Source organism: Anas platyrhynchos, chromosome 3 (assembly GCF_047663525.1).
Source record: "Anas platyrhynchos isolate ZD024472 breed Pekin duck chromosome 3, IASCAAS_PekinDuck_T2T, whole genome shotgun sequence".
Lineage (NCBI taxonomy): Eukaryota > Metazoa > Chordata > Aves > Anseriformes > Anatidae > Anas > Anas platyrhynchos.
In genome coordinates this window covers 7,289,682-7,315,502 of record NC_092589.1, presented here as the reverse complement: position 1 = coordinate 7,315,502, position 25,821 = coordinate 7,289,682, and the positions used below count along the sequence as shown (strand labels likewise).

At 45.6% G+C, this 25,821-nt stretch overlaps 2 long non-coding RNA genes across 14 annotated transcripts in view; one reads left to right on the top strand and one right to left on the bottom strand.

The window, feature by feature from the left end:
• The window catches only part of LOC110352193 (uncharacterized), a 362,843-nt gene that overhangs the window by 306,805 nt on the left and 30,217 nt on the right, over positions 1-25,821 (top strand). For all 13 annotated transcript variants that reach the window (XR_011807942.1, XR_011807951.1, XR_011807953.1 and 10 more), the window contains 7 exons: positions 7,116-7,193; positions 7,455-7,610; positions 14,819-14,916; positions 19,414-19,714; positions 20,322-20,532; positions 23,610-23,723; positions 24,754-24,840. This is a non-coding gene — a long non-coding RNA (uncharacterized lncRNA). The remainder of the gene's footprint in view (positions 1-7,115; positions 7,194-7,454; positions 7,611-14,818; positions 14,917-19,413; positions 19,715-20,321; positions 20,533-23,609; positions 23,724-24,753; positions 24,841-25,821) is intronic.
• On the bottom strand, positions 562-14,811 carry LOC140002081 (uncharacterized). The gene is made up of 3 exons (XR_011807959.1): positions 11,591-14,811; positions 2,571-2,652; positions 562-2,494 (listed from the first exon to the last, which is right to left on the bottom strand). It is a non-coding gene; the product is annotated as an uncharacterized lncRNA (long non-coding RNA).

Sequence of the window (25,821 nt, the reverse complement as noted above, 5' to 3'; positions counted from 1 at the left end):
CCCATTAGACTTCTGTTTATTCTAATGTACCTAGATACAAACCCCCCAAATTAAGCCCAAAGCATCTTGTAGACAGCAAAGTCACTCTTTGAACCTGGTCTTCTGGGAGCAATGGCAGGGCTCTCCCCACTGTCCTTCCCAGTCCTGCCATAATTCCCAGAGACCAGATCTGCGAAACAGTTGCATTCTGTTCCAGTTTGAAGGATCAAGCCTTATTTATACAAGCAACATAAACATCTCTTTCGCTTGACAAATACACAGAAAATTCAGAACAGCTGCAGTCATTGTGTGCAGTATTTTTCAGAATAATGCTGTGCACTCACAACTTTATTTTAACCAGTGTAACTGGCATAGTGAATCAGATGGCACTTGGCTTTAAATATAGGCTTACGGTCAGCCCTAGTACCAATTATATCAACGGGAACTTAACCAGGTATCTGAATATAGCATTAAACCCTAATCAGCAGCAGGAGTTGAATACAAGAAGTGCTGAGTGGAGAAGGAAACCCACTGGATAATGTCCTTCAGGTAAGGCACACGCTTAGCCAAACGGAGGGCTCTGTATAAAATCAAGTGGAGCAATGGAAATCAGATCAGCAAGGCCAGGTCTGCCTAACGAACATCCTTCCCAGTGTGTGAGTCAGCGGCAGGTTAATTAGGCATAGCTAGGCAGGGAGCAGCGGTTATGACAGGAGAGGCTTTAATTGATAGGATCATTTTCAGCACAATAATATTAATTAGCAATTGCGATAGGGAACATGAGGGCAGGCGGAGCACTTTCTGTCAAGGTATTTTTGTAAAGAATTAGCGTGTATAAACACCCATTGTAAATACATAGCCCTTGTCAGGTGTAATAAATGCCTTGGCACATACCATCCCTTCTCACAATGGAAAGATAATTAAAGACAATTGCACACTACAGTGTTTCTCCCAGATGCTAACTGTGTCACTGGAGAGATCTAAACAATTATGGTAGGAAAATATTGGGTGACTGTTAATAGCCATTTCCAAAATGCAGACAACAGATAGATTGTGAAAAATGCTGTGAGCATTGAGCCAGCCATGGAAAAAGCTAAAGGAAAAATACATTTCTGAAGAGAACATGGAAATTTGAAGTGGGAGTTAGGTGCCTAAACATCTTGGAAGAACTTAGACCCCAAGCTTACTGAAGCCAAATCCCACCCTAGCCTGCAAATGCTTTCACAACCTTCACATTTCCTCCTATGTAAGTTGTTCTTAGAAGCTTATACAAGAAGGGCCGAATCCTGAGGACATTACTTACCGGAAATTTCTAGTCATGTCACTGAATATTTACTACTGATAATCCTAGTAATAATTACCATGAAAAACTGTGTTATATTACCTGTTACATTTTATTATATATTGCACTTATATTATATTATATTGTATAACTCTATATTACAGGTCTACATTACATACCTGTAATATTATGTTCTGGTAATTAAACCAATTAAAGTGCAGTTATGATTTCACTAAAGCCCAGAAATATGAGATGTCAATCAATTCGTTTTTTATCTAGACAAAATCTTATCAAAGCCAAGTGATTCAGTTCTTAAAACCAAGTGTTCTTATGTCTGTGTCTCCATTCATGACGCATAGAAAAACAGTCCAGAAAATGCCTGTATAGGCATATATGACCTGCACGCACAGTCCCCGTTGTGAAGCAAACTGCTACCGGATAACATTTTTAGCTCCTTAGTGCCTGTGATACATCTGGGAAGGCTCTTCTGTTAGTATCATAAAAATTAAAATATATAGGAATATTTCATAGTTCTTTACAGATCTGGTATAAGCAATACACAGCCCTCTGCTGAGCGTGTAGGTTCTGCTCATCTTCCCTCAGAGGACACCAGGACAACCTAGATGAGCTGAGCTCCCTAGCTGTGGTCAGAGGCCTTTTTCCTGGGTGCAGAGTCGGCAGGTCCAGCTCTCCCTCCAGGCTCTTACAGGGCTGAGAGGTGATCCTGAATTAATTCCTTTGAAGTTGCCCAGGACTAGTGCGTGCCTGCCTGGAGCATGACATTATACTCTGGGATAAACATACTCAGGGCAGAAATCTTCATCCCACTCAAGTTCTCCCATGGCTCTTACAGTGCGGGTAAGAGTTTGGGCAAAGCCTCACTGCCGTCCCAGTCAGCTGCTGGAAGCTTGTTTCCTGGGGCTGGGTAATGGCACTTTTGGGGTTTGTGCTTTGCATTAAAAAGTCATTTGGTACAGCCACGTTCATGATCACCAAAGACAGCACCACGAAAAATTCCGGTTATGCAAAGAGGCATCAGAGGAGTGGCAGTGACAGAGGATTAATTGAGCTGGGCTGTTTCTCACACTGGCCAAGTGTTTCCCCTAATGTCTTGCACTCTGTTTCACGGCTGCATTGCTCTAGATCTGTTCCAGGCGGAGGGCAAGGACCGCGTTCACACGTTGTCTGCACAGCATCTGCACCATCATCAGGCCTTGATCCCAGCTATCATCTCTAAGGGGGGCACAAACATAAGCAATAGCAGTAATAATAATAAGGATAATGCCAATGAATGACTGGTGATAGTTACCTTGTAATATGCTCCAGAAGAGCTCCACACATCAGTTTCAGCTCATCCACGCAGGGAGGCTGTTTATGTTCATATTGTCGTTCTGACAGGAGGAGTTGGAGAGCATGGGGAGAAAAGAGAATGTGGAGTGATTTTTCTATTGTGCCCAACGAGATTATGATCAGAAGAGGAGGAAGAGAGGAAAATGTGGATAATATTTTTATTACTAAAATAAAAGAATTTGAATGTAATCATAGCAGTTAGGGAAATGTGTTTTTAAAGACCTTGAGAGAAGTCATAATGAGAGTTTACTTTGTAGATCTAATCACGGTTTACAAGACCATATGCCAGTTCCCAGTGGTGTCCATAGTGAACAGCAGGACACCAGTAATTTTCCAGATGTGGCTTCACCCCCCAGGAGGAGAACAAAACCAGTGAGAAGAACTGGAGTGACCCAGCACTGGGGGAGCCTCTGAACTGCTCTCCATCCTTTGTCTGGATGCCCTCACGAATAGTTTGGCTGTTGCCTGGTAACATTGGCATAAATTCTTCTGCAGTGTGACTGGGAGAAGCGCGGGGACGGGTCATAGGACCGATTTTATGGAAGAGTCTTTATGAAACAGGGCTGAAGTGCACATGCCATGACATCTGTCCCAGATACCTGATGCGTATTCAGGGCCTCATCAGGATGGTGGGTGAGGGTGAGGATGCTGGGTGCCAGCAAGGCACTACTGCCTCATGAAACGTCCCGTCATACAGAAGGTCACAGCCTCAACTTCTGCACTAAATTTCCTGCAACTTGAATGCTTGCATACTTGCCCCCCCCTTGGTCAGATCCATCCATCATCCACCTTGTGTGCCCTATTGCACTGCAGTGGGAGCACTCTGCTGGTTAGAGCACACCAGCAATGCGGACTTTGCAGGGGACTACATTGAGTCACCAGGTCTTTTCCCATTTTTGTTTGGCCTTTGTTTTGGAGGAGTGGATATAAGAGGAAAAGACATCTTGAAGAAGGTGAAGAAACGATGTTAAGCAGGAAAGGAATCTCTGGAGTCACTCGATCTCCTCCGGAGGTTGTTCTTGCAGCCTAACGCCCTTGCTCCAGGTTGCTCTTTCCCTCTGTCTCATGTGCTCTGCCCTCTGGTTTGTGATTGACATCAACCTGGGGAAGGGAATTGTCGCAGATGACACAGAGGTTTGTGATTTCACCAGTAACTGATTCATAACTTAACTTCGGGAGATCAGGGAACACACTAAGACCCATGAGAAGAATAACTTACACTGTGTGGATGGTAGCTGATGTCTAGGCATTGCTTGTGCTGTGGTTGCAGGGAACATACTGCCATTTCCTTTAAAAACGCACAGGTCATGATAGCCAAATCTTTACACAGGAGGAAGGGCTGGAGTTCCCTAACGAGCTGCAGATGGAAGGAGGAAATTGTAGGCAGAGACACCGAGTGGTCACCCCAGGGCAGCGATGCATCAGAGGACACGGAGGCCTCGTTCTGCTTAGCCAGAGGAGCTGCCTGCCCTTGCTGCAGATCACGGCAGGAGCAGCGGAGTCAAAGAGGAGAGCAGCCCCCGCGGCTTTGTGAGGAGCGGCGTGCTGCTATACGCATTACCAGGGATTGGTCGAGAGCCTTGGAGAAGAAAAGGGAAAAGCCCTCATGGGAGATGGTCTATTTTTAATGAGCCCAAACCTCTTCCACAAATTAAGTGAAATATTTTAAAAGGAAACAATATTACTTTGGTTTTATTTGTTTCAGCTACTTAGTTACAGCTCCACGTGGACACAATTAATGGAGGAAATAGAGTATTTTATAAGCCCAGGACTCTGAGATAGATATTTTGTGACCATGTGAAATTTTTTGCCCTAATCACCGCACATTCCTTGGGAGAAGGTTGTATATTGCCGAAAATTATTAACCTTGGTTCCAAAACTGTTATGTCTAGTCATCGAATGGCAAAGGTTAAAAATTGTCATGGCATTACTCACTAATGAATTTTGCCCTCCGTTTTTCATTAAAGTCCCTGCTGTCCATCTCTGGCTCAGGTCTGTTCTAATTCTGTTCAAAGTATTCCCCTGCAAGAAAGAGAGAAATGACCTTTCCACTGGAGCTAGTTTTATTTCTCAGATCCTTTTCAGACTCCCCCTTGTGACTTCATGTAAATCACTTGGATGTTCAATACCTCATGTCTCCATTTTTTAATGGAAAGAATGTGATTTCCCCTTTATTTGCCCATTTACGTGATGAATTTCTCAGGACAACGAATCCTCTTGTGTGGGTGGTATCTAACACCAACACATCTGATCTTTGCTGCTCAAAGAAAAAGAAATCAAGGTAAAACCTGGGGATGAATGTTGTCTGGATGAAGAGTTTCTTCTGTGCTTTGACATGCTTTCTTGGTGATGGAAACAATGAAGAAGTCATCCTTAGAAAAAATAATGTATTCTTACTCCTCTGGGACTGCCTGAAATATCAGAGACAGGAGCCGTGAAACACCAGGTCTGGGCTTTCTGGCTGCAATGAGCGTGATGGCCGGGTGTGATTTCTGGATTTCTGAATGGAGACAATTGATCAGTTCCTCGGATGATACAAGCCTATATACCTCGTTAAGCAGCCATCCAATTCTCACAGGCAGACGTCAGTATTCTCCCTTTTAGCTCTCAGACCAGCGCTGCTGAGAAGATTTCACTGCAACAGGCTATTACATGGAGGTAAACAGCATCTTGTGGACGCAGTAATCCGTGCAAATATCCTGGCAGCTAAGCGCAGCAGTGCAGTAAATAAGCAAACAACCCCAACGCCCCTTGCCCTCCACCGTGCCAATAAATAGAGTTTACTGTACACATCACTCTTCAGGGCCGCGTTGGGGTGGTGTGAATCCATTAGTAGGGCAAGGGTGAGTGACTTCTGACTTCAGTGACCCTTAAAGTTAATCCAGCATTGTAGGGGCAGAATTAAATGTGATGAGCTCAGAAAGTGTGATAAAACCAGATTTAAGTGCACAGCTGGGCAGCAACCTATAAAGGCAGAATTTAAAACCGTAATAAAAACTTTGTAATCTAATTACGACGGTAAAGTTAAAGGTGAGGTATTTGCAGCATGATTCACATGCACCACGGCTAACCTCTGACATCTTGAATATATTATGTGGTTTCTTCACTACAGGAGTAATTTTTTAGTTGCTCTCTTGCACTACATGGTTCCCCAGGTTTTATTCTCAGTATCTTTGGAGGTTTCAGGACAGGACAAAGCTGCGGGTCAGCACTTGGCAAAGCATCTGCTTTCCTGTGCGTCTCGCCCCAGGCTTCTCATGGGGCTGCTCCTCCCCGAGCTCGGGGCACCAGCACCCAGGCACGCAGGCAGGGGCTGCGGCAGGTGCACACCTCCAAAAAATCGCAGTGCAGTCTGAGGAGAAACCACAGCAAGAGCACGCATATCCCAAGCCGATTTCAGCCTAGCTAGTCTTAAGAGGAGGGAGGATGCAGAGCAGGATACAGGCTTGGATGCAGGAGCTGATCGCCAGCAGGCAGCTCCCATGGAAGCCCATGCTGTCATGTCTTCATTGCAATTGGCACCTAATTAACACCGCCTCAGATATGCAGTCATCTCTCTGATTTCAGTGCTGGCTTGTCCCAAGACCAAAGCAATGGGAAAAACCAGCCCCTTGAACTCTGCCTGATGTTCCTTCACTGCTGCCAGTGGACAAGACTCATTTTCCCCAGCTGGTGGGCTTCTTTCTGGGACAGGCACTGAAAGCTGTCAGATACGATAGCAGCCTTGGGTCCAAGTCTAGCCTCTTTCACCAGAAAGGCCACAAGGAGTTAAATATTCTGAAATAAAGGTCTTTTTCCTGGGTCCCATTAAGTGTTGTCCAAAATCCAGCGAGCACTGCATGCTATGGGGGTGTAGCAATGGGATTTAAACAAGTTTGCTCAGCATGGTTACAGCTGGGCAGTTGGTCTAGGAAAAGCAGCTGGGAAGTTCACTCTTTTTCTTCAGCCAGCCTGTCTCAAGACAGAAATTTCAAGTCATTTAGAAATCTGTTCCATGAGATAGTTTTGACTTTTCTTTTTTTCTAGATCCCCAACTGGAACAACAATGTCAGAAGAACATCTCTTTATATGAAGCATGAAAAACTATATTGTAATTTTCAAACTGACAGAACTTGGGGACTTCTTAGAAATCATATTATATTTAATTTCATTTCGTTTTGCTTGAACTTAGCCCAAAGGTTTCCTTTTAAGTCTGATTGACACTAAGCAATATTCATACAATGTACTGCTCACAGGAATTGTTCATGGAAGTGTTGTTTGTGGAATCAGCATCCCAAAATAAACTACATCCTCCCCCAGTGCAATGTGCACCCAGCTAAACAAGATCTGTAAATATTATTCTTAAACTGATTAAATATTTCCCATATTTGTGAAACCTAATTGAAACAAATCTGTTGCTTAGGTTTCCCCAGTATGTAATCAAACAGTGTTCTTCCTGAAGGAAGTTAGTAATTTTTCAGAAACTGTGTTTCAGAATCTGTCCTTCTTTTTCCCCTTTTCTCAGGCTTGGAGGTGAACAGCAGATCCACCAAGGACAGTGTGCAGGAATCAGAGTGATGTTCTCTCTCATGGGAAGAGGAAGGTAAGAACCAGTAGCTTTAAAAAAATTATTAATATCAGCAATGGGCGGGAAAGAGGTGTGGGGTGCTCTTGGACCCCACACCTGACGTTTGTGGTAGCTGGCATTTGCGGTAGTGGGCATATCCCTGTTGTTATTTAACAAGAAAGAGAGGGGCTTTCTATTTTAGAAGGAGAAAAAGATGCTTTGTGCATAGATTGAGGTTCTGTACAGACTTCTGCCGCTCCTGAGATAACTTCATCCCAAACTCTGCTCCTCATACAGCCATACAACAACTATACCAGGGCAGAGCCCTCCGTGGGAGACAACAGCCTGTAAACTGCTGGGACTACCAGAGAACACCACAAACACCATAAACCACCGGAAGGAGCCCGCCAGCTGCAGAAAGGCAGCAAGAGGATCAAAAGAGCAACATCCCAGGTACAAACAGTGAGATCCTACTGAGCCCAGGCCAGCAGCCACCCACTGCATGCTCCAGTGGGTTTAGAAATCCCATCCTGTGCAGCAGCTCCTACACGCCTGAGCTCACTGCACTGCAAAGAGAGCAAGGGAGCATTTAACACCCTCAGTCTGCAAGGCACAGACAGGAGGTGGTAAATACCTTGATAAGGAAACTGCAGTGAAAATACCAGCTTTAGGCAATCCAGATTTTATCAGGGAAGTATGCAGGGATGAGTAACTACCTGACATGCAGATGTACCTATGCACAGTGCCAGCAGTCTGCCAGTCCACACATCTGGCCTCAGGCATCATGCTCACATTTTCAAACCCATGTGATTTGGGGGTACACTGGGGTGGGAAGATTTTTGCATGGAGTTCTCACTTACACAATGTCAGTGCCCAAAAGGAATCTGCAGCTCTGTGTCTGGGATAAGATATAGATTTGATGCTGGAGATCTTTTTTTTTTTTTTTTTTTTTTTTGATATAGGAAGCTGCTTGGCTTCTTAATGCTATTAATAGCTCTTCTTGGCAATGGCATACATTTCACAGCATGGGAATCCATGTGTGACAGGTGACAAAAGGACCCTGGAATACAAGGGCCCAGCAAAGTCCTGAAGAAATGAATATTGTGTATTGTTCAGTAAATGAGTGGCGTCTTCTGGCCCATAAATGTCAGCATGAGACCTAGACAAGATCTGTGTCTGGTCCCATCACAGTCTGTGCAACATAAATCACAAATTTGGTTAGAGTGGTTGGAAACTGAAGTACTGCAAACTGTCTTTGGGGCGCAATGTGTATATTTGCACTTGAGGAGATAGGGGAATGGTCTTAGGGCAAGAGGAGCTCGGAGCTAGACCTGGCAACGTGAACCAGGAGGAAGGAGAGACAGCTTGCTGGATTGATAAGGGGCTGGGGCAGCGCTCGCAGCTCTGCCATGCCAGGGGCTCGGCTGCTGACGGGGTGGGGATGGACTCTTCCTGGGGTGGTGCTTAGTGTGGCTAATGACAACCAGAAGTAGGAGAGAGAGGCCCAGGAATGGATAAAGAATAAATTGGCTGCACTATGTACAGAGAGGGCCAAACAGATGTTGGGCCTGATCCAGAGCCCATTGAGTTAATGGAAAGGCTCCCTTTGGTTTCGTTGGACACTGTATCAGACCCATTACAGCTTCGCAGGAAGCAGTGGAGACCAAGAGTAATAACTTGTGGTGACTGGAGTGGTGTGTGTTGCATAGGTGTGGGCTGTGAGGTTTTCATGGTGAAAACAGATGGGTCTTCAAGACCTGTCCATTTGGCCTGGCTAACCTTCCTGCCTCGCCTCCCCCACCTTATGGGAAGCAGTCTCATGCGGTTTTGGTCCTCTGGCCAACATTTTGGCATGATTTTGTGCAGAAGTGCCCTTCTCCCTTCTGTCTTCCCCCTCCTTCTTGATGAGGTTCCGCTGTGATCCTGTGGTGTCCCAGAGCTGAGAGACCAGTGACTTGAGCTGTCCGCAGAGAAGGAAGGAGCAAGGCCTGCTGAGGACCGCTGACCAGGGAGGATTTTTGTTGTGGACCAACAAGAAACATAATGTAAAGCAGGTGTTTCTGCAGTTGTGAGACATTTATAAAACCAACATTATCCAACAAGTCTCCCACTCACATTCTCATCCACATGATATGGCAAGGTCTCACACGAAGGACTGCAAATAGAAAACATCTCTTTGTACTAGTTGGCTTGCAACCTGCACTAGGGCCTCTCTCCCCTTCTGCTGTCTGTGCTTTTCTGTTTATTTAGGTGTGTGCTTTTGTTTCTGTTTTTACGTTTAGCACAAGTGGAAAGGAAATGGAATTTTGTGCAGCTTAGGAGCCTGAGAGCACACTGTGTTTGGATCTTGGGCCTTTATTTGTCCTCATGCCATAGGTGCAGGTGTTCACAGGCCAGATCCTCCACCAGTAGAAACTGCCCCAGCCTCCAAGAGAGCTCCCTCCATCTGGCCAACACATTTGAGGAGGTTTCTGATATCCAGAGGTGCAGACACAGGGCAAACTTAGGCCAAATTGTCTCATAAACCCCTAAACGGGGGTGAGAACTTGCAGCTGAGCAGCAGCCATTTTCTCCTGGTGACAGTACCAGGAGGGATGGATTGACCATTGCATACAGAAATGTGTCAGCATACTGTAGAGGCTGGTTCATTCAGGGTCATTACTTTATTGGAAATGTAAATTTGGGAAAAGTTTAATTTAGTCCATTTTGTAGAGAGGCAGGGAAGTAAATTATCAGGGTAATGTCAGGTCTCTTTCAGGACAGCCCCTACCCAAACACAGATAGCTTTGTTCCGTATCTTTCTGTCAGCGAGGGAAATGTTCATGGTGGAGTGGGATTCACTTGTATTGCTGAGAGAAAAAGCTTTGTCTTTCTCCTATGAGAAACTCTGCTCTGAATGGGGCTCATAGTTCACAAAGGTTGTATAAGGTAGAGCTTGCTCAGCATCAGGACCACTATACTGATTTATCCCAACTGAAGACCTGCCCCGGTGTTCCTTCACATACCCATAGTCCGCAACTGGATTTTCAATCATCCATTAACAAGCTGTATTCATGTAGGTTTCATTCCTAATGTGCCCCTTTGCGTGCACATTACTGCTGGTTTGAGCAAGGGAACCCATGCTGGCACTGGTGTGCACACTGCAGTGGGGCTGGGCTTGGCTCAGGATGAGCTGGGTTTTAGGTACATAGCAGGTCAAAGTTGTGACCCTACAACAACCAACATCCAGAATAAAATCTGTCACTCTTAACAATAATAATGCACTTCTAGCCCTGTTTAAAAAAAAAGGTGGTACTGAAAAAAGCCACTAAACTTTTAGTGTGAGGTAAGGGTCAGTGTATGGCTGGATAAATAGTCTGGCAGAAAGGTTGTGTGGCAATTTGGCAATTGTACCACAGCACAGCTGAAGGAGGATGCCTGAGCCCTATGTTCTAGTCCTCTTTTTAACCATGCTGGCTTGTTTACGTTTGGGTGGTAGATGGGTGTATCCCTTACTCCAATTTTTGGCTCATATCTGTCCACTTGGATGTCAATGTAAACTGCTGCAATTATATCCTAATCGTGTCCCGCTATTGGAAATGATTAGTCTGTTCGTGTTCCATAAATGCTGGCTGGCTTCACCTGGCAGTGGCTGGGAATTGTCATGGCAGATATGAAAGGCCAGAGAACATAGGGATTCATAACTTTATGTGAGCTACAGTGTTTTCCAGGTGGCAAAGCCTAACAAGACTATTCTATTGAATTTAGATATAAACAGGATGCTGGAGGAGAAATGTCAGCTTCTAGACTGGGATTCAGGTAGCAATAGAGCGCACAGGTATTTTGAGGCAAGGGCTGTCTTACTTTGCTGTCTCATTCAGAAAGTTAATTTCTTATTAAAATAAGTCACGGTGTTATGGGGGATTTTTTTAATTTCAGATTAAAGTTCATAAATATCCAGATTTTATCATTAAATGGCACTTCCCTTTCCCACCTCCCCACCATGGCAGCCTTTGCTCTTCCATACCTACCAGTTCCAGTGGGTGGAACTGGATGTAAAACGTAGCCAGTGTATTAACTTCAAGGCTATTTATTCTACAAGAGAGCTCTAATTCCAAATAACACCGATGCCAACCTTTTTTTTTTTTTTCCCCAGCACTCAGGCATACAACACACTTTCCTCTATTGGAGCTCATCATTCCATAACTCCAGAAAATGCAATATAAACTTTGGCTACTATGCATGCTTCAATTTGAAAACACAGCAGTGATCTGGGATTTTAATTCAAGCAAATTTGAAAGTGGATTAGAAATAGGATCCAGCTGCATCTCTAATAGTCAAAAGACAAATTAGCAGAACATTGGAGTTGAAATGAACTCCATCTTTCTTTTTGCATTTTCCCCCCTTTTGCTTAGACCTAAAATACCATAATTAAATTGTCATTTGTTCCTTACCTTGGTAGAAGCTCTCCCCAGCTGAACACATCTCAGTTTCCATCCTAAACATTTACCTACAGCACAGGGTTGGGGGAGGATGGGGTTATTACTTGTTTGAAGAAATTAGAAATCAGAGGTATGCACAGCCTGTCTGTTATAGTCTTCAGCGTGCGTGTTGCCAGGCTCTACAGGTTATACATCATTAGCGCACAGAGTGTCCAGGAGAGCCCAAAGCTTGTGCAGGTGTGTTGGCAAAGCTCACACCACTTCCCTCCCTCCTCCCTCTCTGCTGCACTTCCAGCAAGCCGATACTTGAAACTCGATGTGGCAAAATCGCAAAGAGCTCTTCTAAACTTTGTTAGCTCGAAGCTCACCCAGCAGACGTGACTGTGAGATGGCGCGTGGAGCCTGGAAGAGACTCACTGGAAAAACAAAACCATTGAGTCAAAAGTTTAGTGTGTTTTTCCATGATTGTATGAAAAGAAAAAAAAAAAGTGCATGTGTGTTTTTTTAAGCACTTTCAGATATTAGAAGTTTAGTGAACACAGAGACAGTTTCTTCTGTTTTTTCTTTTCCCCTGCCCTTGAACTTTCGGAATGACTATAGGGAATATATTCCAGCCTGTTTTCAATGACCCATTCATATGGTGGTTTTATTTCAGCTTTTCCCAAAAGGGAACAAGCTCCATTCTATCTCTGCTCCTGGCATTAGCTGCCATTATTTGTGCATCCCACTCAGATAATCAATAAAGTGGATGGCATCTGAAAATAATTATGTACACAGCTCTTCCCCCACTTCCAAGACGGAGACAGAAGCTGGGAAAGGAGCCTTTGCATATTCAGCACTTGTTAAAGGAATGAAATATAGCGTTGTGTGTTATTATTGTATCCCGAAACCTGGGCATTCAGCAGCAGTTCCTTTTGACTCTGGCCACACAGCACCTGATCACAAAGCTAGTCATCCTTGCTATCTTCCTTGGCTTTGCTAGAAAAGTTGCCCTGTCTGCTTGCACGGCATGCCAAAGAGCAAGAACTGTCAGATGGGTCTCAAATGTACCAGCAGTGGCTGTGGCCTCCCTCGGGGAGGAAGGATCTAGCTGCGTCCAGTACCCTCCTTTGTTTAGGAGACACCATCGCAGTTGCATTTTTACAACCAGATGTTCTGGCCCCAAGCAAGAGCTTGGTGACAAGTGGGTGGCCTGTGCAGGGCGTGGTGTCTCTCTGTAGGATGGGATGAGATTTTCCAGTGAAAATCATGTTCAATCCTGAGCTAAAATGGTGAGGCTCTGCCTTTATACTGCTCATGGCAAAGTCACCAATGTCCCTACGGCTGTCGCTGCCAAGGGACCTGATTCAGGTTCTCCATTACCTGTTGGAGTTCTACCGGCCAGGGAAATAGGTGAGTCACCTCATTTGAGACGATATTTAATGACTATCTTAGGAGGTTTGCAGCTTCAGCCTCCCTTCTTGCAGTGGCTAAGAGGAGCCATTGGCAGGAACCTGAGCATTTCCAATGCAACCTGCCCAAACAGCAGCAGGTACCAGCACCAGGCCTCCGAGCCGAGCAGGTGCTAGGAAAAGGAGAGGCATGGATTTTGCCAGGGCACGTTGCAACTGCAGTGTAAGGCTTTCTCTGTTTAGTCCTTCAGCTCTGGAGGAGCTTCATGCAGTGCTGTCACAGCGGGGACTTGATCCTGGCTGTGGCCCTAGACAGTGCCAATAACACTGCTTTTATTCTTCTTTCCTGAGAGTCTCCTCATGGCCTCTGCTGAAGACAAGAAGAGAGATGAGGTGCAGCAGTGGTCTGACCCAGCGTGGCCCTTCCCAGATATTTCATTTATACCTTTCTCTCTTCCACTGCAGAGTCAGGAAGAAAGCCGTGACTCTGCAGCCAGGAAAACCTGTAATGTCTGCAAGGGCTTATGGCTGGGGACATCGGAGTTTGGCAGCTGCCTCCCCAGGAATGAGCTGAGGACACTGAGCAGTTCCCTGCTCCCAGCTGTTGGGTGCCAGCAGAGCTATTTCACATATCCGGAAAGCAACAATTACAAGGGAGCAATTATTTTTTGCCACTACTACAGGGTCACTGCTATCTCCTGATCTAGGCAGCCAGCAGAAGTGTTTGTTCATGGCTTGCTCCATTGTCCATCCCCAGCTTTTCTCCATGGCAGTACATTGTTTGAGATGTTGTTTAAATCCTCCTGCCAGTCCCAACAATGCCTCACGCAACCCCAGCATGTCAGGAGCTTTGAGGCCACAGAGAAACCAAGCCTGCTCAGCCCAGCACTGTTTGTTGCGAAGTGTTTGCTTAGTGATTAACTCATGCACGGACATACACAGCCACAAATCTCCAGGTTGTCTCACAGCCCTTTCATTCAATTAAGTCTGTTGACTTAGTCTCATTTTGAGCAGTAACTGGATTTAGATAAGGCAGTGGAAACCAAAACATCAATTGTGTGATTTCTGGCCCAGCCGGTATGCTGATCTGAGGGGAATGTTTGTGCGGGTGATAACCGAGGTAGCACAGTGATTAGGACAAAGTCATTTCGTGCAGGGCTCTGTAAAGTAAAATCCGCTCTGCATTAAGTACCAGCACGGGCCACAGGGAACCAAAGGGAGCTGCTTGCCTCTGGAGACTCACTCGATGTGCTGTGCTGTGACCAGCAGCTGGCAGTGGGGAGGTCGTGGTCTGTCTGCAGGAGCAGCCGTGGCAGGGCTGGGGCAAAGGGGCTGTGCTGGAGCCCAGCTGATGTAACCCTGACCGCTCCTCTGAAGCCACAGATGCAGGGAGGTAATCATTGGGATTCAGACAGTTACTTTTTCTCAGCAGTAGCCTAAAGTTATTCCGGGATCATTTCTTCCCACGATCTCAAATTTACATTCAGTTCCTAATGGAGTTGGTTTGTCCAGCTTGAACCAGCCCTCCTCACACACATCCCTAGGAGGAGGAAATGCAGATGGCACAGAGTCAGCATCTCCACTCCTTATGAGTCAGGTGGCCCAGACAGAAAAATCCTCTACTCTACAATGGGTGATGGCTCCCTGTATCAGAAAAGGAAGATATTCTATTTGCAAGCATACGTTTTTGTGATAGCCTCCTGTGTCTTCTACTGGTGACACACTACAGTGAGAAAGCATACTGGGAAACATACATACATATTTGTCAAATGCATATTTCAGTGCATGACTTTTTTGGTTGCATTCTTTTCCATGTTACTGTTAAGCTAATGGGGAACATGGTTTTTAGGCATTCCTGATGTCCTGAAGATTTTCAGCAAGATTTGTGGAGGAACAGAGCAAGAAAAGCTAGCCAGAAGACATTGCTTCCTGTGCACATCAGACAAGGTACGCTGTTAGAAAGATAGCAAATATCACCTTTCTCTTTCTTCTTTTCCATGGTAGGGAGGGTTTTTTCCCAAATTATCCTTTTCCCTCTGACATTCATCTGTCAATAAAGAGATCATTCTAGCTTGTTGCACTTTGCTGATGGAAACTGAAAGGGGGGGACACATACATTGTTCAAAGCAACGGGCAGCGTGCAGCCTTGGAGCACATATTCCTTCAAACAGTACAGCTTCACCACGGGAGGAATGTGTTGCTTCAGAGAACTTCTCTTCCCAGGTCCTCCCACCTTGCTTGTTTCTCTTTTGGGCCATGCAGCACTTTTCTTAGAGTTAACGTTTTAAAACCAGTGTTTACTGAGAAAAGCGCTGAGCCCATGTGCATGCCGTGGGGTAGGAATGGGGAGGAGGTGCTGAACACCTCCAGACACCGAGCCAATATTTCATGTCACCGCTCTGGGCTTGGAACGAGAACCACCACAACCAGCTTCAGCCATACCACTATGTGCACTCACAGTCACGCTTATTATTAGACCTTCCTATGGGGAGTACAGCACGCTGGCACGTGGGCAGAGGGTGTTTTAGTGCCTTCAGACACTGCTCAGTGTTTCCATCAGTGACTCGGATGACAGAGTGCTTTTGGCCTCACCGCCTTGCTCCCTGTGCAGACGCCCTCAGCCTGTGACTGGTTTTGTCCCAGCTGCTGCCACCAGAAGCAGGACAAACACATTAAAGGGTGCTTGCTCTGGGCTGCAAGGCAGTGGCTGCTGCAATGCCATCGCCCAGCGGCACAGCTGCAGAGCTGTGCCCAGGCTCGGCGGGTGAGCACAACGCAGTGTGCAGCTCCTGGGACCCAGCAAGTGGCTGGGCACATGTGTACACACACACAAACACTTAATTGTTGGCAACTTAGCATATATTAAACATCTTCTGGTAGTGATGAAAGATGGCATCCTCCCAGAGTTTTGCATACCTGTGAGCTAATCAGCCCTTTGTGTGAAAGCGTAGGTGGGGACTCTTCTAACAATACAAAGCTGATTAGCTCATCATCTTGGCTTTAGGGGCATACTGATGTGCCCATCCTGCTTTTAGAGCTATGAATAATCTGGCTTCACTGCCGTCTTCTTATAAAAAAAAGGAGAGAGTGTAGTTTCAGGGCTTGGTACTCAAGCCTGTTTCTCAGTACAGGTGATGAGTAGGTATTCGCCTATTATTCACTGGTATCACTCTTGGCTTCAGGTCTCCTTTGGACAACTGTTGGTATCAGAAATGATATCTATCTGACAGAAATAATTGCTATTTTTCAGCCATTGGTTGGAATAACACTCTTGCAGATTAGGTAGGAGTGATTCACTGTCAAACTGAGAAGGTGCACCAACAGGAGCCTGTGGCGGTCACTGTTCATTTACATCTCTCTGTTAATGGTTTGGATGGTGGAGCAGACAGGGCTCTCACAGTAGGATAAAACAATGAAATAGGCTGGAAGGTCCCTCCCTATCTGTGGGAGGGGAAGGGGATTTATTTTAAATGTTCTCAACAAACTTTAGAAACAGTCTTACATGAAAAAGAAAGTGCATAATCAAAATGCACATAGGCACCTGGTCTTGGTACTGGAATTATGCACGGGGAGCTGGGAGAGGAGAAGCTCAAAGTCTGGCATGTGATGCTGTGGCCAGAAAGATACTTGTTATTAGGACAGGTATTTAGAGCACTCCTCGTGGGGAGGTCATTGTGGCGCTGGAGAAGCCCAGACCAAAGATCTGCGCTCCCAACTTTGAGTAAAGATGCAAGCACACAGGGAAGTCTGGAGGAGAACAGCAGAACTGATAAGACTTTTCAGAAAAAAATATGACCTGAAAGGAATTGTTTTTTTAATTAGGTTTGCTTAGTCTAGAAAAGACAGAGGACAGCTAGGAGAGACTGCACATGTGGGGACAGTAGCTGATAGGGGTATAAAAGGATATGGTGGTCACTGGGTCTGTCTGCATGGGGAAGAACAGGATCTAATTGGCTTTATTGGCAGCAAACAGAGGAGGTAAGAGTTCAGGAAAGCTTTATCCATAAGGAAAGGGAGACACTAGCACTGATGTGAGGCATTGGGATCTCCACCACTGGGAAATCCCAAGAGTTTAAACAAAAGTACAAGAGGAATGGTGTGGGCACAGGCACAGAAAGATGCAGGAGGGTCTCTCCATATCTACTTGCCTTTGGTTAAGCCCGTTCTTCAGAGATTGTTGCTTTGGTGGTGGTAGCAGGAGGCACGTGGGACACAAGTTGCTAAAACAGAAAAGATGTTGATAGGGAGGTATGTTTGCACAGAACATGTTGATAAGACAGGAAAAATGTTACCGTTGTCAGAAACAAGAGCCAGCAGTTTTAGATGTTCTACTTCAAAAAAAAGTACATTTCAGGAAAATGGATCCTTTGGCAAAGCATCATCTTCTATTAAACAAAACATTTAGATGGAAAAATTTGCAATGAGCTCTGTAGATTAGCAGCCCAGAAATATCACAAGACACCTGAAGTGCAATTGCTGATACTGGAGGTGGTTACTTTTTGCCATTTGGGATTAAGCAGAGGTAAGACAGCAGCTCTGTATGGAATGGAAAGGTGGATGGAGAGATTCTCAGGGGAGCCTGGGAGAAGCTTCACCTGCAAAAAAGGGCAGCGCAAGAACAAGTATGCAGAAGGGCTCTGTGCAGTAACGTGCCAAATTAAGGGGGAAATGGTATCTTTCACAAAGTCGAGGAAGGGCTGCGGTTAAGGGATGAGAGTCAGAAACCCAGCATTCAAAAACTGCCAGTTCTCACAAAGCCTGCCCTTATATGTACTCCGTCCAGGAAACTGGTTAGTGGGATGTGAAACTACCATATGTTTTTGCAGATGCTACAAGTATGTGTGTTTTCCTTACGTATATATGCTTTATACCCACTTTTGAAAATGGGTCAAAGCCTTCCAGTCCTCCAGCATAAAAACTCTGGAGAGTTTACAGATCCGAGATGCCATGATTACTGTTTCTGGACAGTAATTTCGCTTTCCCCTATTGAGGCTTGGAAAAACAGGGAAGAGTGCAAAAGGAGATCCACACCAAAGATCAAGGCAGGCACATCTGCCTGGCTGTCAGATTTCACGCCAACAAACTGGAAGAAAATTAAAAAATCCAGGCCAGATCTGGTCCTTGCTCTGGAAGTACAAAGAGGTCTGAAAGGCTCCTACACAGGCTTGGCGTAAAACCACCACAGAAACTCCTGTTTTTCTCTGCTCTTGCTATCCTTTCAATACAAAAATGCCAAGTGAATACGAAGGAATGGCTTCTTCTGGTTAAAATCATCTTGGGTTTGTATTACTTGAGTGAAGAGGTGGTTGCAATGTCTACCTCAGCCCACCACAGCTCACTAGCAGCTCTTCCCAACACTTCAAGTCACAGGCTTACAGCTTCAATCAACAGTCCTGCAAGTGTAGGAGCTGGGGGACCACTAATGCTCAGAAGGTGGGTTTTTCACCAAAGCCCTGGGAGACTGGCACCCTGAGACACCATCAGGTGTGGAGGATGAGCTACCTTCATCATCAGCTTGCTCTTACATTCAGCTTTCCAGCACAAAGAGCCCCAAAAGGCTCTGCAGTGGGGGCAATATGACACTGCCAGATGATTGCACATTGCCTCTTAATACGACGCAAATTGTGTTGTTTGTACGCCATTACTCAGTTCCAAATTACAAGCCTTATCTCCCAGGAAGCTGAGGACGGCTCTATAGTTTTAGAAACCTCATGGTAAAAGGGTCAGGTTTTAAATATAGGGTTTTCCAGAAAGACTATCTTAAAAACATAGTGCTGTTCAAATCCTCTGCTTCCTTTAATGCTATTTTCAGGTTGTTGTTTTTCAAATTAAACATTAGGCTTAGCAACATGCATGAGATGTTAGATTAAAGGGACACTGCTTGGGTTTTCCATCTCAGTCTAGAAATAGCTATTCCATGGGTGGGCCAGGTGAAGTCCACCAAGGTTATTGTCGCCTGACTTCCCCCGGATTTCTGGGTGGGGGAGAGAGAGGGGTGACTGGCAGCTTGCAGAAAAATCTGGCCAAGAGCATTGGGCCACATCCTTTGCTGAGGTAAATCAACATCATCTGAGTGGCATTTCTGGAACCATGACTATTTTCATCGGGATCAGGCCTTTTACATATGGTGAGGAAGTGGTAAAGATCACAAAGGGAAGGAAAGATATACATGCATGGCAAAAAGCTATGGGGTTTTCCTATGTAGGTGGTGTCATTTTCTCTAAAGAATTAAAGCGTGGCTTTCCCAGCACTCGTTCCCTTTAAGGATGCACGCTGAGCAGCGCGTCCCGATAAGACAACAAGCACAGATGCCCGGAGGAAGAATACTGTTGTTGTGAAGACACAGGCCCGAAAGGCAAAATGTCTGGATTTTATTTGCAGCTCTGCCACGAACTTCCTGGATGATCGTAGCCAAGTTAACCAGGTCCGTTTTTTTTTTTTCAGGCAGAGTCTGTGCCCTCCCTGCATATGCATGAAGCCCACATCGCCTTTCAGGACTTTGTGCAGAAGTCCAAGAAGCACAAAGCTGCAAAGAAATGCTGCCGCCTACATGCTGCCCCAGTTTCCCCAGGCAAAGGGTGATGATCTGGTGAAGCCACTGAATCCGTGCCAGCAGGGATTTGGATCCAGAAGCAGGCAAGAGCATCAGAGCAGCTGTGCTGCTCTGGATCAAAGCCCACCATCCGATGGCCCGTCACTGGCAGCTGGTGGAAGCAAGTGCCCAGGGAGGAGAACAAAAAGCAGGGTGAGCAGAGCTAGACATCCACACTGTGCTTTCCTGGCCTCTAACCACTCGAGGCAGGGGGACTTGCAGAGCTAGGAGTGGTTTGTGTGAACTTAGCAACCCTCGAAGGATTTCTAAACCTGGGAGCATGAGTTGTCCAGGACAAGCTCTCGGAAATGTTTAGCTTCCTTGGTGCAGGGCTCATTTGTTCAGCTCTGCGTCAGACCTACTGGGTCACACGGGGCTTTTGTAGCTGCTACAAAGGAGAGCCTTCCCTTCACTGTGTCAGCTCCCTGCCGCTCAGGAGGAAGTGATGCTGCCTGCCAGGGGGTTGAGGCTAAACACACTGATGTTTCCTCATGCCTTGGAAGGGAAGAGAAGTCTGGAGAGAATTATTGTTGTGATGTATAGGAGCTTTGCCAGCACAATGCCCTGTAATAACAGCTACTCTTCCTTCAGGTCATTAAGTTACAAATTTTTTAGTACTCTTGCTCATGACAAGTAGATCCCAGGTTTAAAGAGATGTTTTCTTCCTCTTTCCTTTTCCTGACTTTCCAAATATATTTTGCAGATTTTCTTTTTTTTTATGGCAGTGTATCCAAATCTCCCTGTTCAATTTTTCTTCCAGATCTTTCCTCAGAGCCAAAAGGCTGTAACCAGATAACCAACACATTTGTTCCCTGTCTCCATGGCTCAGCAAAGCATTAGGAGATCCTCTGAGGAGCACTATAAATGCTGAAACCAGATTCAGAATGAAGGTCTACCTGCTCTCAGAGACAGTCTTGCAGCTGCTTTGTCCAGCCACGAGCAAGCTGCACCCTGGAAGCCACAGAGATGAGGTACAGTGGTGCTGGTTCCAAGCTTTCCCCCCAGCTCGTGGTGGGGTTCATACACCTGGGCTCCAAATGGTGTTAACATGGCTACACAGCTTTGGTGTGGAGATGGCTTTTGTCCAGTTGGCTGAGAAGGGGGCTGGATTGACAGACAGCTGTTTGCATCGGCTGGTGTAGACATGCCCAAATTCTCCTAACATACTACTGAAGGGTACTCAGATATTACAGTGATGAGGGCAGTCTGAGAACCTGTTTAGACCAGAACATGGGTTTCAGTGGCAGTTTTCTGGCTGATTAATTGGGTGACTTTGTGCAAGTCTCGACTTGCTGTTGCCCTATCCAATAAATGGGAATAGCAGCATTTGCTTCCCTTCGTAAAACACTTTGAGGTCTATGGATAATCCTCCTCCTTTTTCCCACCCATGATGATGGGACCAAGTGGAATCTTACGACACACCGAGTTTCTGTGGTCTAGCATTTGCCAAGCATTTGAAAATGACTCTTTGGCTTGAGTTTATTATTGAGTCTGTGATTGCCACGTGATTTCTCATGGAAGCTCCTAGTTTAAATCAGGTCACTAAACAACCAAAAGTGCATGGGATTAGGAGGGAGACTGAAGTAGTCATCAGGAATCTACAGATCCATGATGACCTAAGCGTCCCGCCTGGAGCACCCTGCAAGTGGTAACCACACATCAGTAATTTTGTCAATAACCAACAACATTTTGTGGTTCAAAGATCTGCAAACATTTAAGAGTGGAAAACTCTAAATAGGAGAAGATTTCTCCTTAACACCACATTGCTCTCTCCATTACCCAGTAAGTTGTGCATGCAGTAGACACAACTAGAGAAGGATGTCTTCGTAGGGCATTTGGAGGTGTTCTCACAACCTAATGTTCAGCATGTGGAATTCAAGGACACTACTGCTGTGGACAACTGATTTTTAGGACACATTTTATCTTTCCTTGGGGTTTTCCTTGACCAGGGATGTTTTCTCATATGCTCGATATATGTTCTTAGGTCTCACCCCTTCCAGGTCCCAAAGGGATGTGTTACCGAGGTTATGCTATTTTTTACAATGACCTGAAAGAAAACTTAAATCATCACAAATAAACCTTACAGATGAGTTGGGAACTGAAGAAGAGAGTAAGTAGTTAAGAAAAGAGGTCACAGACAGAGAGATCTTCCCAAAGAACATTGTGAGGCTGTATGTGAGACTTGAAGAGCTAGGAAAGAGATTTATATCATGCAGCTCGATCTAATGAGCTTACAGAAGAGAGGCTAAAGGATGGCTTGATCACAATCTCTAAGGGCTCACAAGAGGAAGAGAAACATGGAAATGAAGTAGATGTATACAGAAATACTGCAGCTAAAACTTAAGCTCAACTTTTTTTTTTTTTTTTCTTTTGGGGGGATAGAGCAATAGCTAAGTTCAGAGCTATTTCTTTTTTGGGTGAGCAGGAGCAATAGCTAATTTCAGAGCAATGCTCCAAGGCGTCTGCAATAGCTCCTGTAGTCCCCAAGCAGGTGGGGGCAGGTGTTTAAAAACATACAGTGTAGTTCAAAGAGGAACAAACTGGAGGGTGTCTGGAAGCCCTTGCCAGATGAGGTGCCAGATTATGTGGTCTTCCCGAGTCATACAGGTAGTGAACCACTTTGTTTTGGACTTCTTCAGCCACAGTAATTTAAGAGAATGCCACATCTTGCCACGTATCAAACAGAATTAGTAAGGGGAAAAGTCTTTTGAGAAGAAAGAGCATTTAAAAGGCTCTCAAATCCAGATAGCTTGAGGTATCTGAGGTAGCTTGAGCTACCTCCTCTCTTGTCCTTTGCCTCAGCCATATCATTATGAGATGACAGCATCAGAGTTACCTGCGAGAATTTCTTCCTTTCAATTGCTTTAAAAAAAAATAAATAATAACATAAAAAGAGTCCATCAATGATTACAAATAGAAGACTGGTGTATGAGCTACTGAGATATCCCAGAGCAGCACTTAGGGTCTGCTCCTCCGTTTGAAGAGAGAAGTGTGGGGGGACTCTGCTCCCAGCTGGGCTGGACCCAGTGGCTGCGTATTTATGAGTCCTATCAGATACCATCTGTCCATACACAAGCTATGTTTTACTTATAAAGTAAATTACATTACATGGCCTATAATGTACGTTTTCAAAGGGGACCCACCTTAAAAACATTTTGTTTAATAAAATAACTTAATTAGAAGAGAGCTTCTGGCTGATGTGGTTGAGGCTGTGATAATTTTTCCTTCTCAAATCATTTTCTCTGTTTATTATACTTAATTATAGTGTAATTATGTATCCATCCTCTAGGCAAATTATGCAATCAGAAAATGTGAGTGGTTCATTTGCCACTGCATTTGGAACCAGTGTTTACATCCCTAGTATAAAATATGGGCATCATTTCTATTATTTATAGTATATATGGATATGCATATATATAAAAGATGTTTCACACAGAATGAAGCATTGGTGTAAAGATTTTATTGACAGTCATTTTTGCATCATCCAACTAATTCATTTGTGGCCTGCTAATACTAAAACCATCCAAAGCTCAAAGTAGTAAAATCTTTATACCCTACCAGGAATTTTCTCAAACATAAATCCTGCGCAGCTGAGGAACATAGAAGTTCCTCGGTTTAGCCTCAGTTTTGGGGGGTGGATAATTATTACTTTTAAGAGTTCTTTTTTGCATTTTACTTTTTAACTTTCTGGCCAGAATTTCCTAGCACAGCAAGAGAGGAAGGAACCCTACAGTATTCAGTTACGGGCTGTAGATTTCTGTTCAAGTCATGAGTTCAGACTAACCTTTTTGTCCCATGTGCTTCATGAACTTTCTAGCCGTGGCAGCACTGACTTTTAAAGGCTAGGCTGCTCTCCCTCTTTTTTTTTTTTTCTTGATGGGAATTGACAGATTGTGGTTGAACGTAGTGAAAGACGAAGCCAAATGTCCAAACTTTGAAAAACCTTTTGAGATTGATGTTTTCTCCTTCCTTGGCCAGCTCTCAGCGCAAATTCAACCTGGATTTCCTCTTGGCAATTTCAAGCTCTCTTCGTGTGCTTATTTTGCAGAGATGGGGCCGCTCACACCAGTGGAGCAGGAGGGGAAGAAAATGCTTCTGTGGGTGAAGCTCGGCCCAGTCCTGTTGGCATCAAGCGGACGTGTTTGTTATAGCTGGCAGAGAGGTGAGCCATCCCTACAACATGGCAAGCCTGCCTAACTGTCACCAGGCCAACCCCACAGCTGATGGAAATCTGGGTAACTATTTGATCTGCCCCATTTTCCCCATGCTGGGGAGCTGGTCCTACCTCTCCCGTTGTCGCTCATCTGCATAGTGTTCTCCACGAGTGTCTTGCAAACACACCTTTGCAGGAAATAAAAGGCCTTGACGTGGTCTAGCTTCCACCTCGTTCCCTGCAGGCAAGCTGGTATTATTATGAAGAGCCAGAGTTTCTCAGCCACGTAGGCAAAATTGAATTTTGCCACACCACAGCTGAAGAGCCAGGACCTGCCTGGAGAGCGAGCGGTGGGGAGGTCGGGGCAGAGACGGGCTGGGTGGGGAGAGCTGTGAGTGTGGGACCCAGGGACTGGGGTGATGGGAGAGCTGGGGGTGGCAGTCCAGGCCCCTGGCTGGAGATAGGAACCGGGACTGGAGAAATAAGATGATTTCTGATCCTCCTCTCCAGCCCTGCAGCTCCCCCATGTCGACAGCGGCCTCAAACACCCTTTCCACCTCCCCACCCTTGAAACACAGCCACTGCTCCATTCCTCTCCCTGGGAGGGGTGCTGTCAGTTGTGGTCTCTGAGGGAAAGGCGCTACCCCAGCCCGCCTGGGATAAAGCAGTGGAGTGCAGAATCAAAGCCCAGATCCAGGCAGATACTTTGTGGTAACTTAAGATCCAATAAAAGTCCGGGAAGATTTTCAGAGGAGCCACCAAACTTTCCCAAGTGGTGGTGTTCCTCCATCCTAACCCACTGACCCACTGGGGAGCTGCCGGTCCTGGCAAGTCCCCGTGCACAGCAGGTAGGATGAGATGTGCTAACAGCTCCCAGTCTGCAAGCACGCAGCAGCTCTGCAGAGCACTGAAGGACCACAAGACCAGGCACTGACTCAGTCCACGGCGAGCAGGCATGTCCCCAGAGCAGGATGAGATGGGAGCAGTAGGTACGTAAGATGTTTTTGTTTTTTTCCTGATGTTATCCCCATTTTCCCAGGTCCCAGCTTCAGACAGCCGTCTGCCATCCGCTTTGGCCAGACACCGAGACGCTAGCAATTGGCTGGCGTTACTGTCATGAGCAAAGGTATGGCACTGTGAGTTGTCTGAGCCTTGTCAGGCTTTTCCCGCAGTGATTCTGCATGGTGTGAAAGAGGTTGGGAATCGGAGAATGGCTCTCTGGCTGATCGGCCTGCTGCCAGAGGAGGATTTGTCCATGATAGTCTCACTTGCTTTCGGGGTGTGGCCTGAAAGGGAAGGTTTGAGACAATATTTGTTGGGGTTTTTCCACTCTTTGTTGTGAAACCTTTGGTTTTCTCATGCCTTGATTTTTGGAGTATGTGCCTTAAAAAACAATATGACAAATGCCTAGCTCCAGGTAACGCTTTGCACCTAGAAAGAATGCTGGGTTTTCTGGACTCAAATGATGGGGAGGCTGTGATGCCGTTTGCCCAATGTCAGGCAGCAGTCTGAAAGCAGGGCTCGGAGCAGAAGCTGACTGTCAAATCCCTGCCCCTTCCATGGGCTCCACCATCCCTTCCATCATTTTCTAGTTTTGTTTCTCCTTGCTTTCCTCAAGAAAAATGAAAGGAGAAAATTAAATAGAGATTACGAGCTCCAGCATCTGTGTTAGGGGAATCTGTAGCCAAATGAAAGGTGACCACACTAGGTCCAGTACTGGCTGTTGATTCTTAAGGACCTCTTACTGCAGAGTGAACTGCTTCAGAAATCAGCCTGAGGGCTGATAACCCACAGCTCGGAGTGAGAACAAGGGTCACCACTCTTGATCTGAGATTTAATCAGTTGGGTTTCAGTTATCAAAAAACAAAGCTCATAAAAGAAGCCTGACGTTTTTATATCTTGCACTACTCCAGTGAAAGCTGCGCTCAAGATCAGGGAAGACAGAAATTATACATGGGAATGAGATCTCAGTGATACCCTTTTTGAAGCCTCTGGATGATCATATAACGCACAAACCAAAGCCCTGAGTGGTTTATTTTGATGTGTGGATCCATGCCGTTACCAGTGAAATGAAGTCCGTGCATCCTGCCCGGCGGCATGTTTGTGC